Source organism: Taudactylus pleione, unplaced genomic scaffold, assembly GCF_031769625.1.
Source record: "Taudactylus pleione unplaced genomic scaffold, aTauple2 ptg001091l, whole genome shotgun sequence".
In the NCBI taxonomy this organism is placed as follows: Eukaryota; Metazoa; Chordata; class Amphibia; order Anura; family Myobatrachidae; genus Taudactylus; species Taudactylus pleione.
This window is the reverse complement of record NW_028285492.1, coordinates 216,150-238,822: the sequence shown is the minus strand read 5'-3', so window position 1 is coordinate 238,822 and position 22,673 is coordinate 216,150.

Sequence of the window (22,673 nt, the reverse complement as noted above, 5' to 3'; positions counted from 1 at the left end):
TCTGAGGAATATTTTTAAATCTCTCTTAATTATTTTAAATAAAGCAAATGTTTTACTTTGTAACTTAAGGGGAAATACATACAAAACCGTGTGACCCTGTATACAGTGTTTATTATTTTGTTTAAGGACATTTACATTTGTACAACATAATCTATTTTCATATCTATAATTCCAAAGGAAGGTTCTCCTAATAAACATTGTCATATGTATATGTATGCTAATACACATACAGGTGTGTTACATGCATACATGCATACTGTGCAACATGTAAAAATAACCAAATAATAATCACCCACTAGTTGCAGCCCTCACTTTGGGCACTTTGTGGAGGGAAATAAAATAATTGATATTAAAAGTGTATATTGCGCTGTGTATAAACTTTGAAATTCTGGGCCTGATTCAGACCCGCTCGCGAGCGCACAGCGCTCACAAGCGGGTCGATGTTCCCTTGCGAGCCCCAGCGAGCGACGGCAGATCCGTTGCTCCGAGGCTCACTACAAGACGGAGCGGCTGTTGATGTTGATTGACAGCTCGCCCTGTTTTGTAGGCGTTGCACAAACGCAGGAGTTCCCTTCACTCGTGATGTCAGTAGTGGACTCGGGTTGCGGGAGCCAAGTCCCTCCCTCAGGGTCTCAAAGCAAGCCCGGTGGTCACCCACAGCTTTGCGAGCGGCCTGGAGGCCGAAACAAAAAATGAATGCCCTGATTCAGAGCGAGCGCTCGTAAACAGCGAGCGCCTCTGAATCAGGCCCTCTGTTCATACCTCATTTATTATAAACTTTACGACATTTACCCAACCCTTCAAAGGAGCAACAAAATCATGGAGGATGCTATCGTTACCTCACCTCATATGACTGACTAATCAAATCAATGCAAACATCACAGAGATTTGTGTACTGTAATGTAAACTAATTACACACAGTCCAGATGAACTCAGAAATACTGTAAAACTAGATTTTAGTTAATCAATAACATGTTTTGGTAGGTATGCTGGTGATTTACTCTACCAACTTTTTTCAAACAAAATACATCAAAGTGCCGGCTGGCAACTAAGTTGGATATATTTTATTTTTCTATTAATTAAATTTCTATGATATGAAAATTAACTTGTACCTCTTTTACTAAAAAAACAAGAAAAATAGGGAGGCGCTAATAGGAAGGTATTGTGATTGTAAATATATAGCAGTAAAACAAATGAGGTAGGTATAAGGTAGGGAACACCCAGCGCATATAACTCCTAAAATAAGACCAAATACCAACAATAATACGTGGGTATTATTCTGCAAATGCTGAACGATGTCATGAAAGGGGTATCAGTATTATCTTCAATTAGTACATAGTAACTGCGGTATTGCAATATGAAAATAGCGACACTTCAATAAAAAAATTCATATATAAATAAACACTCGAGAGTGATATCCTAAAAAATTCAATATTTATTGATAAAAATATAGATCAATAAACCACTAATTGTGGTATATGAAAAGACTCTAATATATGAAACTGTTACCGGTATAAAACACAATCAGACAAACAAACAAACATCACATATAGACATAGACACATATACACTTGGCATTGGATGTGCGCTCTGCAGAGTGATACACTGTGTGTGTAAGCGTTTTACTCACTCTGTAAATGTGATAGTTCCTGGGATAGATAAGCAAACTGATAAAGAAATTTCTCCAAAACGAATAAAGAGTCAGAACTTCAGTGGATAATTATTACTAATGTCCAGTGCTGACAGGTGATCAGATCTCGCGTGCTACAATGAGGCGGTGATTACCTTGGTCTTCCTGATGCAGTCCGGATATATGCGGGTGCGATCTCTCTCCAACTGGAGTCCTTGTGAGTCCCCTGGGGCTGGAGTGTATGCCGGCAGACTTCCCTGGTGTGCCGCACTGAGAGCGTGGCTTCTCTTGCGGCTTGTAAGGGGATCGACTTCTCTGTAATTGACGCGTTTCGCCTAGATGGCTTCCTCAGGATAACAGCAGTCTAGCCCGCTGGGGCTCCATTTAAACCATCCTGCCTGTAAAGCAGTGGCCATTTTGCTTTAGGGAACCATTGCCCATAACATGAGTCATTCATTTATTGTGTTCATGGTGGCCATTTTAGCAAAGGGAAATTTGTAGCACTGTTGCCAGAAGTATGCTTATCTGTGTATACATTATACTGGACATGAACACCACAATAACATCAACATATAGATACATACACAGAAACAGGAAAATAGAATAAAAATAAAAATAATAATAATGAAAAAAAAAAAATAGATAAAAATTAAAATAAGAAAAAATAAATAAATACATCAAAATCAAAATAAAACTAAATTCCAACAAATATACATGCTGCAATTACCACAAACTATTTGTAATGAACATTAAGGTGTTGATTTTAATCACACCTATTATAATATCAATGATATCATACTAAATAAAATTGACCATAGAGGAGGGTTTACAATATGACAACTGCCCCCAGGGTTTTCTTTTCTTTGGGGACAAATGCTTCTGCCAAATGTATAGTAATAGTTGACTAAGTTATAATTTAAATAATGTGCCCTTTGGGTCATTTTTGACTTTATGCTTTGTTTTTAAAAAGGTGGATGTTTTATAGAAAAGGTGTGATCTCAATATCCAGGTTCAATCCCTTTGGGTTTAATGTACCCATTTCATAAATCATTTTGGTTTCTTCCTTACTTAGGAGGTTCTCCATATTACCTACTCACCATGGTGCTGTCACTTTTTTGAGGCCAGTAAATTGTAGAACCTGCGGGTTGCTATTATGTATTTCTTTGAAGTGAATCGGGATGCTATGATTTCCTTTTTGATTTTTAATGTTACAGAGATGTTCCTGTACACGAACGTGAAGTTTTCTTTTTGTTTTTCTGACATATTGAAGGCCGTATGGGCATGTCAGCATATAAATCACACCTGTGGTCTGACAACTAATACGGTCTTTGATGATGAATTCTCTCTTATTATTAAAGGAAATAACTTTTTTATTAATTGTGTATGGTTCCATTTTGTTTTTTTGCATGCTGTGCAGATCCCGCATCTTGAAAATCCTGTGATGGTTGATTGCTTTTTGGGACATCTTTCGCTAAGGTGGCTACTAACTAACGAAGATCTAATGGTGGGGGCTTTTCTATATACCATCCTAGGATGTTCCGGTAGGTATTTCTTCAGTTCTTCATCCGCTCTAAGGATGTGCCAATGTTTTCTGATACTGTTTTCTAATAGAATGCTTTGTGCTGAGTAATTTGAGATGAAGAGGAGGTTTTCTGATTGCTCCTCTGGTTTTACTTTATACTTTAGGAGATCTTCTCTATTGAGACTGTCGGCCTTCAATCTCTCTCGCTCCAGACGTTGAGGGTCATATTTCTTATCTTTAAAATTGTTCAGTAATTCTTCTGATTGTACATCAAAATCTGCTTTCTTGGAACAATTCCGTCTTAGTCTTCTTAACTGGCCACCAGGGATGTTAGTTAACCATTTCTTATGGTGGTTACTTGTGGCCTCCAAATAGCTGTTGCAGTCAGTAGCTTTAATGAAGGTTTTGGTTTGTAGTTGGCCATCTTCAATGTATATGGTTAAGTCCAAGTAATTCACTGTATCCACACTAATTGTGCTCGTGAACTCCAAATTAGCTTTATTGTTGTTAATCGTCTGTATACATTTTTTGAGATCATCTCTTGACCCTTTCCAGATGATAATCACATCATCGATGTACCTTGCCCATAGTTTCAGTTCTCTTCCATAGTGTTTACTCTTCCATATATTTTCATTTTCCCACTCCGATAGGAACAGATTCGCGTAAGATGGCGCAAATTTAGTTCCTATTGCCGTCCCTTTCCGCTGGACATAGAATGTGTCTCCATACCAAAAGAAGTTGTGTTGAAGAATGAACCTGATGGCCTCTATGATGAAATTAATTTGTAGTGGATCTAAGTTTGAGTCTTCTTCTAGTCTATTTTTGACTGCAGCCCATCTCGTGTTCAATGCACGTATATAATGCTTTGATGTCATAGGTGGCCGGGAGTAGATCTTCCTCCCAGGTGATATCTTTTAATATGTTCAAAATATGAGTGGTGTCCCTGATATACCCTGGTTGACATCTTACCACAGGTTGTAGAAACTTGTCTACATATCTGGACAAGTTCGCCGTTAGTGATCCTACTCCTGCTATGATCGGTCTTCCTGGTGGTTTTCTAATATCTTTATGCACGTTTGGCAGATGGTAGTACACTGGGATAATTGGATCTTCTTTGTTAATGTATTGATATTCCTTTGTGGTCAAAATCTCTGTTTCCAAGCCTTTCTTCAGTAGTATTGCCAATTATTTTTTGTATTCTATGGTTGGATCTCTTTTAAGTGGTTCATATGTGGACTTATCTTGCAATTGATTCAAGGCTTCTTCATCATACGATTTCTTGTCCATAAGGACAATCCCTCCACCTTTGTCCGCTGGTTTAATAACCACATTGTTGTCATCTTTTAATGTTTTAATTGCTTCTCTTTCCTTCTTGGTAATATTCTTTTTGTTTCTGCTGATTTTGGCTGTCATGTTTTCTATATCCTGTTCTACTAGTTTCTGGAAGGTTTTGATAAACGGTCCTTTTAGATGTTGAGGGTAAAAGGTAGATTTCCGTATGTTTGAAGCTCGAATTTTCTTCCTCTTGTGCTTTGTTTGTACTGGTCGTTGATTTTTGATAAAAAAAAAATTTAGGGTTAATTTACGTACAAATTTATGCAAGTCTATAAACATATTAAACTTATTCAATCTGTTTGCAGGTGCATATTTTAAACCTTTCTGCAGGACAGTTTTCTCCGTATTACTCAGCTGGTGTTTACTTAAGTTGAATAAGCCTTTTGGTGTTTGCTCTTCTTTGGTTCCCTCCTGCAGTTGTTGTTCTTTCTTTTTAGTATTCTTTCCTCCTTGCTTTCCCCGCTTGAATCTGAACTTAGTCTTTTCTTTCTTTTCCCCTTGTTCTTCTGACTTTGTAAGTTTTTTGGAATCGCTCCAGTTTGTGAATGAGCTTCATTGTTGTTATGGATAAGGTCCAGAAAGGTGTCCATATACTCGTCTGCTTCGTCTTCCTCAATGTATGGTTGGTGTTCTTTTTGTGTTAGATGACTGAGGTTTCTTCCATTAAGGCGATCCATGAGTGTGTGTGCAGACAGACTTAGTTCTTCTTCTACATTCTTTTTCCCTCGATTGAAGCTGTTAATCAATGTTTGTTCACTAGGATATCTTAAGGGCTTCATTGATACCTGACTTCCAGAGACAGAGACACCGGAGTATCCAGTTGCCGGTTATTTTGAACTGCTCCCAAGGGCTATCTGGTACCCGATCTCCGGATTATTGTGCTTTCCGGCTGCCCCGTCTGCTGTTGCTGGTTGTCAGTTGCTGCATTTGTGCCGTGGTGACGGGCGGATTGTCTTGGTCCCGCTTTTGGAGATTGCATTTGTCTGCACCGTGGGCTCACCGGATCCCAGCATTTCCATCGGATCCCAGCACGGCTATTCCACCATTCACCGATCTCCGGGGACGCTCGGATTGATCAGGTGTTATTCTTCACAGCTGTTTGCATATATATATGCGCTCCATCTACAGCGCAGACCTTACTAGTCCGTGTTGAATACTGGGGACACACGGTACTATCATTACTCCAAGAACATTCATCAAACTGTGAGTTGATTTTTGCAGATCATCTACGCAACCATACATATACATATTTAATTTGTGCCTCATCGAGGTAACTTTCCAGGTGTGTCCACCTCAGCGTGAATATTTATTTACCATCATTATATACCATCATTAGGAACATTCAGTGTGCCAACTGAGGAATTGTGCCCTATAAAGGGAATATTTCAAACCTCTAATTGACTATGTCATGCCTAGTAGAGACATTACCTGTCTGAATTACCTTTATCATCTGCCTGCCGTACATTTACCAAGTGGATAACACCTAGCATATTCATTGGGGATTTGTGATCACCTTTGATTCTCCAACAGATTCTGTTGTATAAGGAGGCTCATCACTTATTCAAACGGAATTTGATAATTCCTCCCCCCCTTTTTTTAGCTACCAGCTGGTTTTTCTTTTTTTAGGAAACGTTACTTTGTCTCCCACTGTGGTTTTATTTCTGACATTTTGTATTTTTTGATTTGATTCATTTTCTCTATCCTTCCTTACTATTCTACATGTGAGATCCTTTATATACCTATCTTTATTATTGATTTTTTATTTATGTGTTTTATTGTGTATTCGATACATCGATACTCCCTTGAGGAGATTATTATTAAACAGTGATTTATTGTGCATCGGCAGCGCAAGTCTTATTTGTAATTTTTTTGTCACTAGGATATCTAGCTTCTTCTTCTGTATCCTTTCTGGGTGGTCTCCTCATCATGGGATTTCTTTTATAATGTTGATGTTTGTCTTCCCTTGGGTGAGTGGTATATTTATAATTGCTGGAATGAAAAGAATTAGTAGAGTCCTTATTCTGATGGAATCTTCCTTCTTTTGTATAGACTGGGGGCCGCTCTGTAGTAGATCGGTGAGGGTGTCCATGGTGAAAGTACCTAGTAGAAACTATGGGGGTTCTTATAGTTTGCTTTTCCGATTCTTCCATATGGGGACGATATTGTATATGAGGTAGTGATGTTCTTTTCTCGGTCTTCCAATTTCTGTAGACGGTTTTGTAATTCTCCAGATCTCGTATAAACTTTCTTTTCTTTTGGTCTATGACCTCTTCCTCAATTTTTCTTAATTTATTATTTGTAAGCTGCTCCAGTTTCTTGAGATCCTCTAATTTTCTCAGGGGTTCTATTCTTTTATTAATTTTTTCAATTTCCATTTCTAAGTTTTTAATGGATTATTCTCTATCCTCTATAATCAGCCTCATTAGGCTGAAGGAACATGAATCTAAAGTTTCATTCCACCTTGATATAAAAATTTAATTTATGGACACCCTCAATGATCTACTACAGAGCGGCGCCCAGTCTATACAAAAGAAGGAAGATTCCATCAGAATAAGGACTCTACTAATTCTTTTCATTCCAGCAATTAGAATCCAGGGACAAGAGAGGAAAAAGTTTGTTTTCCTCTGTTGATAGAACCTTACGTTTAAAGGGGTGTCGCAGTACTGAGTACGCGACTAAGTCGCAGGTTTGCGCATAGCAAAAAAAGACGCACTTTTGTGTACGCAGTTAAAAAGCCATTATACGGTTGTGTGGTAGTCGCATTATTGTGTATGCGACTGGTCGCACAATAGCGTATACGTACTTCCGGTTGTGCTGCCACGTGTTTGAACAAAGCCATTGAGGTTTTCATTTTTTTCTATTTCCAATGTCTGGGTTAACGTGTATTTTTCTGCGCAGGAAAAAAGTGTGTAACAGTGAATACTTGCTGAACAAAGTTAAGGGTATCGTATGATCCTTAAGGGCTAGGTGCAAGGGTTAGCCTAGCCGCTCGGTAAGCAGCTTTACCGTTCTATACACAGTAGCAGGTGTACATGTTGTCTTTGTTGTAGAGAGGTGCGTGAGAGTAGCCGACATATAAACTCTCATAGGTGTGGAAGTTGCCTTACTAAATCTTATCCGGGTGTGGAAGTTGCCTTTTTCAAATCTTATCCAGGTGTGGAAGTTGCCTTTCTAAGTCTTATCCAGGTGTGTGGACGCCGCCGACTTAAATCGTCCATAGGTAAGTGAAAGTGTCTTGATTGTCTTTCACCGGCTTAAATCTTTATTGAAAAGCATAGGAGTTGTCTCAGAATGGGAGCCACGCAAACAGTAGAGATGTTAGGCAATGATGTGCTGCTAATGGAGGCGCCGATCGGATCGGCCCGTCGTATCATGCATACCAAGTACGGTACTTATGCAATTAGGTATTGTGATTTATGGTTTAATATGACGAGGAAGAGTGTTAGACCGTTTCCCAGAATTGGTAATTTTGATAAAAATCACATCAGTTTGATGCGCTCCCGAGAGAAAAAGGCTAAATATTTTGAATGTTTAAAACTGTGGCAGCATGAAGGGGATGCGTGGCTTAACAATGTGCAAATGACGCAAACTAGCGTTGCGAGCACATTGTCAGAAAATACATCCGCAAGGCTAAATTGCAATACGGGCGAGCCACAAATTGGCGCGCACGTGCGACAAGGTAGCATCGTGGAGACTATTGCCAGCAGTTCACGCTCACCTCCCCCACCTTATGTGGATGGGGGTGCAAGTACAGTAACCAAAAATACCCATAAAAATGTAACAAGCAACTTGTACCCTCTCTTAAGCAATTATAAAGAAAATGTTCATGATGCGGAAGATGAGCCTATTGTAATGTCTGCCATTTCCCATGCTGTGCAGATGATAGATGCTGCATCACCACAATCACGAGTGGTGCCGCCATCTCCATCGGTAACAGCAAGGGAAGTGTTAATGCCCTCTGCACCCGTAGAGGAAGTTATTCATACCATACGCAGCAGCAGCAGACTAAACCCCCAGCCAGGTAACCAGGTCAAAGGTAGCAGCGCTACCGGTCTGCATCCCATTCGGACAATAACTGTTCCAAATGGAAATGCAGAAGCAAACGGTATAGTGCCCACGAGGGAAGTAGTAATGCATTGTCCTTGGACAAGAGCAGAACTAAATTCCATAAATGATTTCCCCGCTCCCAAAAAGGAATTAGCCAAATGTCAAAGAGTTTTGAGGAATTTGGGTAGTTCACATGAACACACTAATAAAGATTGGCGTGTGGTGTTAAGGGACTGTCTGCCACGCAATACCGACGTGACAAAATTTATCACGGATTGTGTATTGGATGGTGACGTTCCCTTAACAGACCAAGTTAACCAAGGTAACATTTCCCGCATTGTAACTCAATTGGGTATATATTTTCCAGTAGTAGTTAACTGGAACAAAATTTTCACCATTAAGCAGAAAGAGAGTGAGACTGCAGAAGATTACTGCGATCGGGCTCTGCAGGCTATCACCCAGTACACTGGGTTAGAGGATATTAAAGATAGCACTCACCACAGGGGGATGATAGTTACGGTACTTGTGGACGGTCTGAAAGAGAGTTTAAAAACTCGGGTTCAGACCTCACAGCCTGGCTGGCGGGGACTTACAATAGATACCCTCATAGAAACCGCCATTGAACATGATAAAAACATCTCCAAAAAGAGAGAAGCCCAGAGCGAGAAACTAATGGCTGTCAGTATACAAGCTCTGGAGGGAATGATGGTAACATCACAGCCAACACACACACTTGCACTTGCACACACACTCACGTCTGAACAAGTATGTGCTCTCACTAACCCCACTCAACAACAAACACAATTCTATCCCACTAACCCGATGCAACCACAGGTTCCAGGCTATCCACCAACTTCTTATCCCCCACAATACCCTTACCCTCCCTATCCTTACCCATATCCACCACCTTTACCCTCTGCACAAACCTCACAACACCACATGTCTTCACCCGAAACACGAACCTGTTTTAACTGTAAACTAACAGGACACTTAAGTAGAAACTGTACAGTAAAAGGAGTAGGGATCCCACATCCCACATCAGGGAAGACCTAGATATCCCCATAAGGGATATGCACAGAGGCCAGCAAATGTTCAGCAGGCACCAGCTCCAATTGTATCCGTAAATGCTTTATTGGAGAATGGTAGCTAACGCTAGGGGTCAGGTCATACCTGTAGTCTACAGATGGTCAGGTTAACGGGAAGTACTAGGGAAGAACTGGTCATGATGGTTGATGTAGCTGGTACTGAATATCCTTTTCTTGTAGACACAGGGGCGACCAGGTCAGTGATAAAATCTCCCATTAATTTGCAGGTGACCAACGAGACAGTACCAACAATGGGTGTAACAGGTAAAGTGGAACATTATCCTTTAACAAAGTCCACAGAGGTTACTATTGGGCCGTTGCATACCAGGCATTCTTTTCTCCTGTCTGCTGCGGCTCCTACTAACCTACTGGGCAGAGACTTGTTATTTAAGATGGGATGTGTTATATATTGCACCCCTGATGGTGTATTTTTAGATATAACAGAGAGAATGGAATACGAGGTGCGGCATATGTTAGACACTCCTCAAAGGATAATGTATCACTCTACAGTTTTAAATGAAACTCCATCACAGGTAGATGAAATGTTGTCCCTAATTCCAGATTCCCTTTGGACTAAAGATGGACAGGACACTGGATTAATGGCAAACGTAAGCCCTGTAATGGTAAATTTAAAAAGCGGAAGGCAAGCTCCAAAAATTCCCCAGTACCCACTAAAGCAGGAGGTAGAACTAGGGGTTTTTCCTATAATTGAGCGATTATTGCAACAGGGAATTTTAGTTCGTACAGCTAGTGTAGCCAACAGTCCCATCTTTCCAGTGAAGAAGAGTGGTGGGAGGGGTTATAGGCTGGTACAAGACCTTAGAGGTGTTAATAAGGTAGTAGAGAGCCAACTCCCCGTAGTGCCGAATCCAGCTGTCATTTTGATGCAAATCCCAGCAAATGCAACCCATTTCACTGTCATTGACCTCTGTTCAGCTTTCTTCTCTGTGCCTCTCCATCCTGACTGTCAGTATCTATTCGCATTTACATACAGAGGTTTACAATACACATGGACACGGTTACCCCAAGGTTTCATAGACAGCCCCAGTATCTTCTCCCAGGCGTTGCACGACTGTTTACAATCTTTTCAACCTGCCAATGGATCTGTTCTAATTCAATATGTGGACGATTTATTGCTATGTTCTGACTCGTTTATGTCATGTTTGAATGATACTAAACTTTTGTTACTTCATCTCTCACAAACAGGACACAAGGTGACTAAGGACAAACTACAGCCTTACCTTTACAGGAATTAGTCTCTTCCTCAAAACCTGATCGTGTCATACACACAGAGGAATCAGAACAGGCTTTCCTCAATCTTAAGGATAGTCTGACAAGAGCTCCTGCATTGGGAATACCTGATTATGAAAAACCTTTTGATTTGTATTGTAAGGAAGCCGATGGTTGTGCTGCAGGTGTCCTTACACAAAAACATGGTGATGCCAGTAGGCCCGTAGCATACTACAGTGCCCAATTGGACACTGTAGCAAGATCACTCCCCACCTGTTTGAGAAGTGTAGCAGCTACCACTTTATTGGTGAGTAAAAGTGAGGACGTAGTATTGGGCCATGATTTGATTGTCTACACTCCCCATGCTGTATCTGCTCTGTTGAACTCAGCTCAAACCAGACTCGTCTCCTCAGCTAGGTTCACCAAATGGGAACTAGCTCTAATCGCTCCTGCAAATATTACTGTTAAACGTTGCAGTACGCTGAATCCAGCAACATACCTACCATATGTACAACATGATGTACAAAGGGTGGAAGGAGAGAAGTTGCTGGCGGGAGGTGAGTTCGGCAGACATAAAGATATGCACGATTGTATGACATATCTGAATCAGACCTTTACTGCTAGACCTGTCATACATGACACACCTTTAGTGAATGTGGATGTAACTTTTTATACGGATGGGAGTTGTCATAGACAACCAGACACAGGTGAATTATGTACAGGTTATGCTGTCGTAAATGACACAGACATCATAGAAGCAAAACCTCTCGGTCCTCCTCACTCAGCCCAGGTGGCAGAGTTAGTAGCACTGACTAGAGCAGGCAAATCTGCTAACATTTACACTGACTCGAGGTATGAGTTCGGGGTGGTGCACGATTTTGGGGCTCTATGGCATCTGCGGAAATTTTATGACAGCAGCAGGCACACCAGTTGCACATTCCCGACACATAAAACATCTTCTAGAAGCAATCCAACTGCCCAAAGCGGTGGCAGTAATCAAGTGTAAAGTCCATACATGCGAGGATGACCCGGTGTCACTGGGCAACAACAGAGCTGATGAAGCTGTAAAATGGGCAGCAGGGTTAAAAATGTTTCCTCCAACTGAAACAATTATGTCATTTCAAACTATTGATATGCTGAAATTAATTGAGATGCAAAATTTGTGTTCAATTCAGGAAAAATCCATTTGGAAGTCCAAGGGGTGTGGGCAAGAGTCCTCTGGGCTCTGGAGGGACGGACATGGTAAGCCAGTAGCCCCCAAGGCATATTACCCCAGCCTGGCTGAGGCAGCACATGGTCTGACTCACCTGGGTAAACAGGGTATGTGCAAGTTGGTGAGGGCATACTGGTGCGCACCAGGTTTTTCTTCACAAGCAGAGAAGATAGCAATGTCCTGTCTGACCTGCTTGAGAAAGAACATAGGGAAAGCAATCCCTACCGAACCATCCCACATTCCACCGACTGATGGACCTTTCCAGGTGATACAAATTGATTTCATCCAATTACCAACCACCCTGCAGGAACCTTAAGTATGTATTCGTGTGCACAGACGTATTTTCTAACTGGGTTGAGGCCTACCCAGCGGCCACTAATACTGCTGCGTTTACTGCCAAGAAAATAGTTCAGGAATTTGTATGCAGGTACGGTATCCCTAGAATCATCGAGAGTGATAAGGGTACCCATTTCACAGGTGATGTTTTTCAAAATATGTGTAAGCTGATGGGTATCAATAGCCGACTTCACACCCCATACCGACCGCAAGCCAGTGCCAAGGTAGAGAGGATGAACGGGACTATTAAAAATAAGCTAAGTAAAATCATGGCAGAGACTGGACTAGGATGGCCAGAAGCGTTACCTTTGGTCCTACATAGCATAAGGACCACTCCTAGACCTCCTCTGAATCTGTCCCCATTTGAAATATTGTTCAGTAGACAACCTCATTTGATTATAAGTCCAAAGGAAGATCTAAAGGGTAACAACGAGGTAACTGTGAAGTATCTTATATCAATGAGTAAGCAGTTAAAGCAACAGCAGCAGAAACTGAAATTGTTGTCTAATGATATGCCTGAAACGAGCTGTCATGATGTTGAACCAGGAGAATATGTAATGATCAGAAATTTCTTGCGTTCAGGTTGTTTGACTGATCGGTGGGAAGGTCCGTACCAGGTGCTGCTGACGAGTACTACATCTTTGAAGGTGGCCGAGAGAGATACCTGGGTCCATTCCACTCACTGCAAAAAGGTCAATCAACCGGTGGAGAAACAAGTCAGAGACAAAGCTGATAGCGTGGATCTGTCGCTCGCGAGCTTGTTCCAGGAGGATTGAAAAGGTCGTAGTAAGATACCTGAACTGAGAGAAATTTGCAGGTCTTGTTGTGACAATGGATGGGCCTGCTGTGTTCATTTTCATATTCTCTTTTAGAGTGTTCACCATCCTGGTCTGTCCGGGGATATCCAGTGTCTGTGATGGGGGACCGATTGAGGAAACGGGAGCTGATCGCAGTGCTGATGGAGTGGAATCAGGAGGAGTGCAATGCCAATCAGGGGAGTGTCTTTCCAATCTTAGTACTGTTATTGTTAAAAGAGCTGTCATTCCGGATACTCGGGGAAGGTGTGGAGGGTTATCGTCTGAAGATTCCTGTATTTGTGAGCTTTGTGGGTCCCTAGTTGATGAGAACTGTATCCAACGGTGCCAACCTAAATATAATCCATACTGGGGTGGGTATCCTCTAGAGGATTATCATAGCATGGTAGGCAAAGTGTTAAATCAAACTGATTGCTGGGTGTGTTCACATGTGCCCCAGGTGCAGCATTCCGTAGGGTTGGTGCCATTTCCGCTGAATATCACGGAAATTTTAGAATTACAAAAAGGGAAAACATTGGATGGAAAATTCCTCTCATCCAAACCACCTCATTTCAAACTCTATCAATTCCAAGTAGATAGATCACTTTTGTGTTTAAACATAACCAACCCAAATAAACCCGGGAGTTGGGAAGTGACGGGGAATAATCAGACGATGACCTTCTCACAAAGAGCTGATAATGAGTCCATAAACCATGATTTATTGCGCTCCATTAAGTCTGGTAGGAAACATTTTAGGTATCGGTATACATTGAGTTCCACCAAAGAAAATATTGGTAAGGTGCCAAATGGTTATTGTGCTAAAATAATACAGCCAGAAACTTGCATGTACCAGATGGAAGAACCAGAAATAGGATTGTTTGCAAGGGAAATGTGTTTAATGATAATGATGCATACCATTCCTTATGTTCTCCCTGATAATGTATATTTCATCTGTGGAAGAAAAGCGTATAAATGGCTCTCCCCGAGTTCCGAAGGTTTGTGTTACCTGGGAAGAGTAGTCCCAGAAGTTATGACCCTCACACATGTTGAAATGCTGGGTATACATAAAAACACACCGTCACCATATCTTCATACACAATATGAACACAGAGGCAAAAGAAATATGGTACCTGGTGATATACATAAAGCCACTCAGTTAATCAGTGAGACAACTGGCTTTCAAGTTCTGGTCGCATTGGACCCCACCAGGGTCGCTCGGGGTACATTAAATTTTAGATATATCCAGGAACTTGCTAAATTAATAGATAATATCACCGAGATGTGCGATGACACATTTAGGTATACAGGGAAAGAATTGCAAGCGTACAAGAAAGAACTGGTGCAACACAGGCTAGTGTTGAATTATTTAACTGCTGTTACTGGAGGGTATTGCGTAACATTGGCCACCCAATTTGGAGTAAAATGTTGCACCTATGTCACCAATGATACCAGCGACCCTAAGGAGGTGATAGACCGGAAGATGGATGAAATTCTGCAGCTAATTGGGAATTTCGCAAGAACCATAATGCTTCAGTGGCTGATGTAGGGGAACAGATAGAAGGATGGGTGTCATGGCTGAACCCAGTAAAATGGTTCTCAGGTCTAGGGGAATGGGTCCAGGAAGTGATCGCCAGCATAGGCAAATTCCTAATCCTTATACTGATTGTCATCATAATAATTGGCATATGCGTCCGGTGTGTTCCTATTGTGTTGAAGTGTGGAAAATGTAGAAACAGAGTGAAATGAAAGAATGAAACTATGATGGTGGTCAGTAATGACAATATGTATACTGAGGTAAATATAGAACTGCATTACAACCCTGAACTAGGAAATACAATTGTTTGATGTATTATATTTAGACATGCATAGAATGTATTATTGAAATGTTATTCATAGAACACCTCAGATAATGTAAAGTCTCAATTCCTCTTCAAGACTATTATAAGACTGGTGCATTCCCACACCTTTCACATGATCTTCCAAGATCCGCGGTGTGCATATAATAGTAGTTTTATGTCCACACCCAGAGACATATTATTGATGGATAAAGAACCACCTTGCGCCATCCCATAATAACACCAAATATGTAAATGTAAGCCTAAATTAAATTCTAATAGCAGATTGTGATAGCGTGTTGTTTGCTATCAAAGGGTGGACTGTCGAAGCTGAATAATTGGCTGAGACAAGTTCAGTTTAAAATTTAATCGCGGCGACGCCATTTTGAAAATGGCCGCAAGACGCCATCATGAAAATGAGATCGCAAGACGCCATTTTGCGAATGGCCGCCTAAGCGCCATTTTAGATAAACTCACATTTTAGTACATGTGGCGATAATACTAATAGCACCATGCGATTGCATTTATCATCATTTCCCATACGCACATTAATATGCACATTACGCTGTTAACTAGTCGCATATTAGTGAATGCATAGGACTTTGTATGAAATCGCTGTTTTATTAGCTTTATGCGCACGCATCTGCCCCAAGTTAACAAGCGTCCTTATTTCAAACCCTGAATACCCACACATTACATATTCACACATAAGGTTCAATAAGCTCTAAAGTATATGATTTAAGTTGGTTCAGTTAGTTTAAATGCTGAGAAATAAAGAAATTTGATAACTAAGGTATTATACATGCTAAACAAGTCATGTTTGGAGTTGTACTGATGCGTATCCTTTTTACAGTATTCCGGTGTTATCGGTGGGGAGATCGCATCATGCATTCCCGAGTTATGGATCGCAGAGCCTACAAGCAACAAAATGTATATTTTAGAAACAACTGTTAGGATGCTACGAGAGGCGTGAAGAGGAAGACCCCCAGCTGTTAGAGGCAGGGAGAGTCTGTTTGAACCAGCCTGTTAAATGTGCTGTAACAGATGCTTCACCCCTGAGAACCTATGATATCAGCAACAGACTTCCCTATTGTCCTGTATGTTCTGGGGGGAAATAAATATGAGTGCACGAACACTGGTTCTGAGTCTTCGTGCTGAATGCTGAATGATGAGGGGTCTCTTGCTGATGCCTATCTCTGGGTCAGGAAGTGCCTGCGTATGTATACTGTACTTGCGGTCTGTATAATTTCCTTTTGCGCCTAAATTGTGTCTTGATCAATTGCGTGTAACTGTCTGAACTTTTACCTGAATATCACTTGTGCTTTGGAACCACAGATTCCACATCTAAGTCTTTATTTATGGTATGACTGCGTACGCAAATTAGCATCATCCTTAGAAGGTATAGGCAGGACATTAGAAGGTATAGGCAGGACATTAGAAGGTATAGGAAGGTGTGTATAAGGTTCTGATCCAGTATCGTTAGCACACTTTAACAAATCCAATCATTTCAGCGCCAGGGTCTGCCACACGACTGTGGCTGAAATTATTGGTTCGTTTGGGCCCCCACAAAACAAGCTGGCAATTAATCTGTCCCTGCACAAACTGGCTCTACGGAGGCAAGATGTCGTCCTCATCCTCCTCATCCACCGATTCTTCACCCTCTTCAGTGTTGTGTACATCCTCATCCCCACAGAGTATTAATTTGTCCCCGCTGGAATCCACCACCACAGGTCCCTCTGTACGTTCTGGAGACTGGTCTCCCTGGAAGAGTTGATAATTCATTTTTATGAACATCATCTTCTCCACATTTTGTGGAAGCAACCTCCTACGCCTTTCGCTGACAAGGTTCCCGGCTGCACTAACCACTCTTTCGGAGTACACACTGGAGGGGGGGCAACTCAGGTAAAATAGAGCCAGTTTGTACAGGGGCCTCCAAATTGCCTCTTTTTCCTGCCAGTATAGGTATGGACTGTCTGACATCCCTACTTGGATGCTGTCACCCATGTAATCCTCCACCATTCTGTCAGTGGTGACAGTATCATATGCAGTGACAGTAGACATGTCAGAAATTGTTGGCACGTCCTTCAGTCCAAATCGGCCCTTGACTTATGACACAGGCGCACGATTGGCGCTGCTACTGTGTTGATGTATGTGCGGCTACTGTGCATACATTTCGCACACAAATACAGAAAAAAAAGATTTTTTTATTTTTGTGGAGCGCACTTTGGGGGTTACACCACCCTTTAACAGACTTATGGGACACAGGTGCACACTTGGTGCTGCTCCTTTGTTGATGCACGTGTGGCTACTGCGCAAACATTTCACACACAAACACAGAAAAAAATCTTTTTTTATTTGTTTGGAGTGCACTTTGGGGGTTACACCACAATTAATGGTCAAGCCAGCCGGCCCTTTACTTATGACACAGGTGCACGCTTGGTGTTACTTTGTTGATGCATGTGCTGCTACTGCGCACACAATTCACAAACACAAAAAAAAAATTTTTTTTTTTTGGAGTGCACTTTGGGGGTTACAGCATCCTTTAATGGACAAGCCAGCCAGCTCTCGATTTATGACACAGGCACACGCTTGGCGCTACTTTGTTGATGCACGTGCGGCTACTGCGCACACAATTCACAAACATAGAAAAAAAAATGTTTTAATTTTTTTTTGGAGTGCACTTTGGGGGAGCACCCCTGATGGACAGATCACCCCCTGGAAAACACTACAGCACCTCTCTAGGACTACATCCTTTATGGGACACTGCACAGTTCAGCCAGCCCCTATAGACTTTGGAGTGGACACAGCCCTTATGGACAACTGACTGCACAACACAGCCCAGCCAGCCCCTATGACAGCAGCACAACACAGCCCAGCCAGCCCCTATGGACAACAGCAGCACAACACAGCCCAGTCAGCTCCTATGGACTGAGTGGTCACAGCCCCTATGGACAACACAGCCCAGCCAGCCCTAGCTCCCACCCTCCCTCTTCACTGTCCACAGCCGGAGTGAGAAATGGCACCGATGCAGGGACCTTTTATAGAATCCAAAACCCACGAGATCTGGAAGGCGGGATGATGACGTTTTGCCTCAATTTCAGTTCCGAGTCAGACGGGAAAACCCGAGCCGGACTCGGTTCCCGACTCGGATCGGGGGCGCTCGGGGGGGTTCGGATTTCAGAAATCCGAACCCGCTCATCCCTAGTTAAATATCGTTAGATGCAAAATAATTAATAATAATTGAAAGCAACTCCTGTGAATTGTATTGTTTATTTCCTCATCAATTCCAGCCCGGAAAAAAACAACATTATGCTTATGAACTGTATCAAGGATTGTTAGCCTGCCCATTTTTTAGGAATGGCCATTGGTGGATTAACCATGAATGGTGAACCATTGATGGATTGCACCCATATAATGTATGGCCATCCTTGCTGGGGGGGCACAGCTGGCAGCAGGCCAATCAACATCAGGGGCGTGGCTTAGTGACATAACACGGGGCAGGACTTAACAACGCAATAGGGGGTTTTAAGGAAATAAACATGGCTCCTTGTCTGCCATCGATGGCCATCCCTTCCTTATTTATTGGTTAGCACTAATGTCAACAATTGCAAGGATATTTGATGTTTAATATTTTAAAAATGAATAAAATAATTTGCTATAGGATGGTTAGGTTTCATTTAGTAATGCTGAGAAGGGTGAGGGGGGGAAGTAAAACTGAAAGGGAATGGAATACTATAGAACTGTGAGAGGGTTTGCAATGTTTACATTCCCTTTGGGGAAAATGTTTTGCCGACGTATTCAGGAACAGCTCTATAGTATCTTACCCTCCGGCTGGTAGGCATTGCTTGAATTGCCAGGGTGTCGTACACCCTGGGAGTCTTCTCACACGCTGCTCTGGGCGCTTCATCTGGACTGTGAAAACCTGGAAGTGACACGGGGGGTAATGTAGCAGGGAAACATGTAGGGGCCTGCCCCAGATTGCTGACTACTGCACTGACTGCTGACTGTGTGGTCTCTCTCCCCAACGCGTTTCGTATTTCACGTACTTTGTCAAGTATTTTTTAGTTTCATTCATCCCCAGTTCACTATTGATATCACAATTATGCACATTGTAATTGAACGCTGTGACAAAAGCACTGGTAAGTTTACATGGGAGATATATTTGTCCCAGGTATCTGACCTATATGTATTAAAACCCCAGGAGAATTTTGATTACAGAACAGACTTGGCAAATGTTTGGGCTTTAGTAAAAGCCAGGTAAGGGTTCCTTGGGTTATGGATGGGGAGTGAGGGAGGCTCCACCCATTAGGCCCATTTAGGGTATTCAACCTAAATGGGACCAGGCTAATTAGTACTTGCACCTATAAGAGGCTGATAAAAGTGTGTCAGGGGTTTTACTCAGTGTCTCACTACCTAGGAAAACAGGGAGCAGGCCTGTTAAGAGACATTGTGATTCATGCGCACACACGTGCACACTTGTTTATACGCATCGATCTGTGTACATCCACGCAAGTTCCTCTATCAAATAATAAACTCGGGGCCTTATTCAGAGCCGGACGCTCTGACAGAGCGCTCTCTCTGAATCATGACCGGCCCTCTGTTTTTTTAGAGCGGCCTCCTGACCGCTCGCATAGCTGTGGATGACCACCCACAGCTATAGCGAGCGGCCAGGAAGATGGTCGCGATGGTCAAGACCATCGCAACCATCGGGCTTGCGACGAGACCCTTGTGGTAGGGTCTCGTTGCCGCAAGCCAAAGAGTGCTTTTGGCTCTAACAGAGCCGAAAGCACTCCCACTGACATCACTTGTGATGTCAGTGGGGCCGGCCCCAGACGGTAGGCGTTCCCATGGGAACTCCTCCGTCTGGGCAGCTACGCCCCCGGCCCACCCACCAAAGGGGGCGTGCTGTCACTCAACATCGACAGCACGCCCCCTTTGGTACGAGTGCATGCGCACGATGGAGCCGGCCCCGTCATTCGCATGCGCACTGGGCCACCATCCACCCGCTTGCGAGCGCATCGCAAAATGCGCAGCCGGGCCGCATCCACCCCTGAATCAAGTCCAAATGATTATTTTTTACTGTGCACTACAGAATATATTGTTTATTACGAAATATTTTTTTTATTTTTCAGGCTCAAAATTAATCATATATTAAAAATTGTCTACACAAAATTAATGCGTTTCAAGTAGGGATGAGCGGGTTCGGTTCCCTGAGAACCGAACCCACCCGAACTTCGGGGATCCATTGCGATCCGAGCCCAAGCTCGGATCTCCCTGTCTGCCCCGGATCCCTCTCCCGAGGCAAAACCTCGAGATCTGCTGTCGGATCTCGAGGTTTTGCCTCGAGCGGCCATTTTAAAAAAAATGCCTTTGCCTTTAATGGGCAAAGTGCTGATTGGCTGACAGAGCCGTCTGTCACGGCTCTCAGCCAATCAGCATTATGGTGCTCATTTGCATGTAGCACGGACTCGTGAGATCCGTGCTACATGCATCTGTGTGACTGACAGTGACACAGAGGACAGATGGGTCAGTGAGACCCATCTGTGCTGCTGTGTATTTCAATGACACAGATGCACGCACGGACCAGGAGATCCGTGCTACTTGCATCTGTGTCATTGACACAGAGCACTGACGGGTCCGTGAGACCCGTCTGTGCTGCTGTGGTAAAAAAAAAAAAAAAACCTGTGTAAAAAAAGAAAAAAATGGCGTGCCCCCCCCCCAAAAAGAGCAACCAGCCCCGGGCATTAGTGACCCAGTGCTGGGTGTGCTTAAATACAGGGGACAAATGACGTAGGGGTCCCCTGTACTTAAGCACAACCAGCACCGGGTTAGTCAGAACCAGCGCTGGTTGCCAAAATACGGGGGACAAACGACGTAGGGGTCCCCCGTATTCTGCGCAACCAGCTCTGGGCTCTGATCCGGTCCTGGTTCTGGAAATACAGGGGAAAAAAATTAGTAGGGTACCCCTGTATGTTCCAGAACCAGCACTGGACTTTTTCTAGTGGGGGGCTGATGCCACAGCCAGGGGAGCCCTTTCACCGGGTCCCCCAGCCGCAGCATCAGCCCTGACCGCTAGTCAGCCCAGGCCGGGGATCCCTGGAGAGCTGGGGACCCCCCCAATAAAGGGGTCACCCTCTCCAGGGCTCCCCAGGCCCAGGCTGATAGCCCGGGGCTATCCCCGCCACCCCTGGTGGCGGTGGGTGGCGGGTTGATTGTGTGGTGTGGTGTAAATAAAGAATATCAAACATTGTCTTTACAAGTAGAACTGCAAGTCCCAGCTAGCCTGCCCCGCATGCTGGTACTTGGAGAACCACAAGTACCAGCATGCAGGGCATTAAGAGCCCACTAGTACCTGTAGTTCACCTGTAAAAAAATGTTTACAAAAAACACAGGACACACACATCGTGACAGTATAAGTTTATTAAACATACATACACACACACACATGTACACATACTCACCTATGTAACCTGTAGCATCGGTCCACTTGTCCGGTAAAGTATACATAGGGGACCTGTGAAAAAAAACATACTCACCATCTCCTATGCGAGGTTCTGTCCTCTTCGTTCCAAAGTAGGCATCCCCGGACTTGGCAAAAAAAAAAACGAAAACGCGATCCACGAACTTAGTACCGTTCTATAGAACGGTACTTCCCGAATGAGAGCTTAGCGGCGGGGTATCACCATGGAAACCCCGCTGCTAAGCGTTCATTGGCTGAGAGAGGTCATCTCCCATCTCTCAGCCAATGACCGGCTCTCTCCATTGTAGTCAATGGTGGGAGCCGCAAGGTTATTATAGTTTACCCTGCGGCTCCCACCATTGACTACAATGGAGGGAGCCGTTCATTGGCTGAGAGACGGGAGATGACCTCTCTCAGCCAATGAACGCTTAGCAGCGGGGTTTCCATGGTGATACCCCGCCGCTAAGCTCTCATTCGGGAAGTACCGTTCTATAGAACGGTACTAAGTTCGTGGATCGCGTTTTCGTTTTTTTTTTTTGCCAAGTCCGGGGATGCCTACTTTGGAACGAAGAGGACAGAACCTCGCATAGGAGATGGTGAGTATGTTTTTTTTCACAGGTCCCCTATGGATACTTTACCGGACAAGTGGACCGATGCTACAGGTTACATAGGTGAGTATGTGTACATGTGTGTGTGTGTGTGTATGTATGTTTAATAAACTTATACTGTCACGGTGTGTGTGTCCTGTGTTTTTTTTAAAAAATTTTTACAGGTGAACTACAGGTACTAGTGGGCCCTTAATGCCCTGCATGCTGGTACTTGTGGTTCTCCAAGTACCAGCATGCGGGGCAGGCTAGCTGGGACTTGCAGTTCTACTTGTAAAGACAATGTTTGATATTCTTTATTTACACCACACCACACAATCAACCCGCCACCCACCGCCACCAGGGGTGGCGGGGATAGCCCCGGGCTATCAGCCTGGGCCTGGGGTGCCCTGGAGAGGGTGACCCCTTTATTGGGGGGGTCCCCAGCTCTCCAGGGATCACCGGCCTGGGCTGACTAGCGGTCAGGGCTGATGCTGCGGCTGGGGGCCCCGGTGAAAGGGCTCCCCTGGCTGTGGCATCGGCCCCCCACTAGAAAAAGTCCAGTGCTGGTTTTGGAACATACAGGGGAACCCTACTAATTT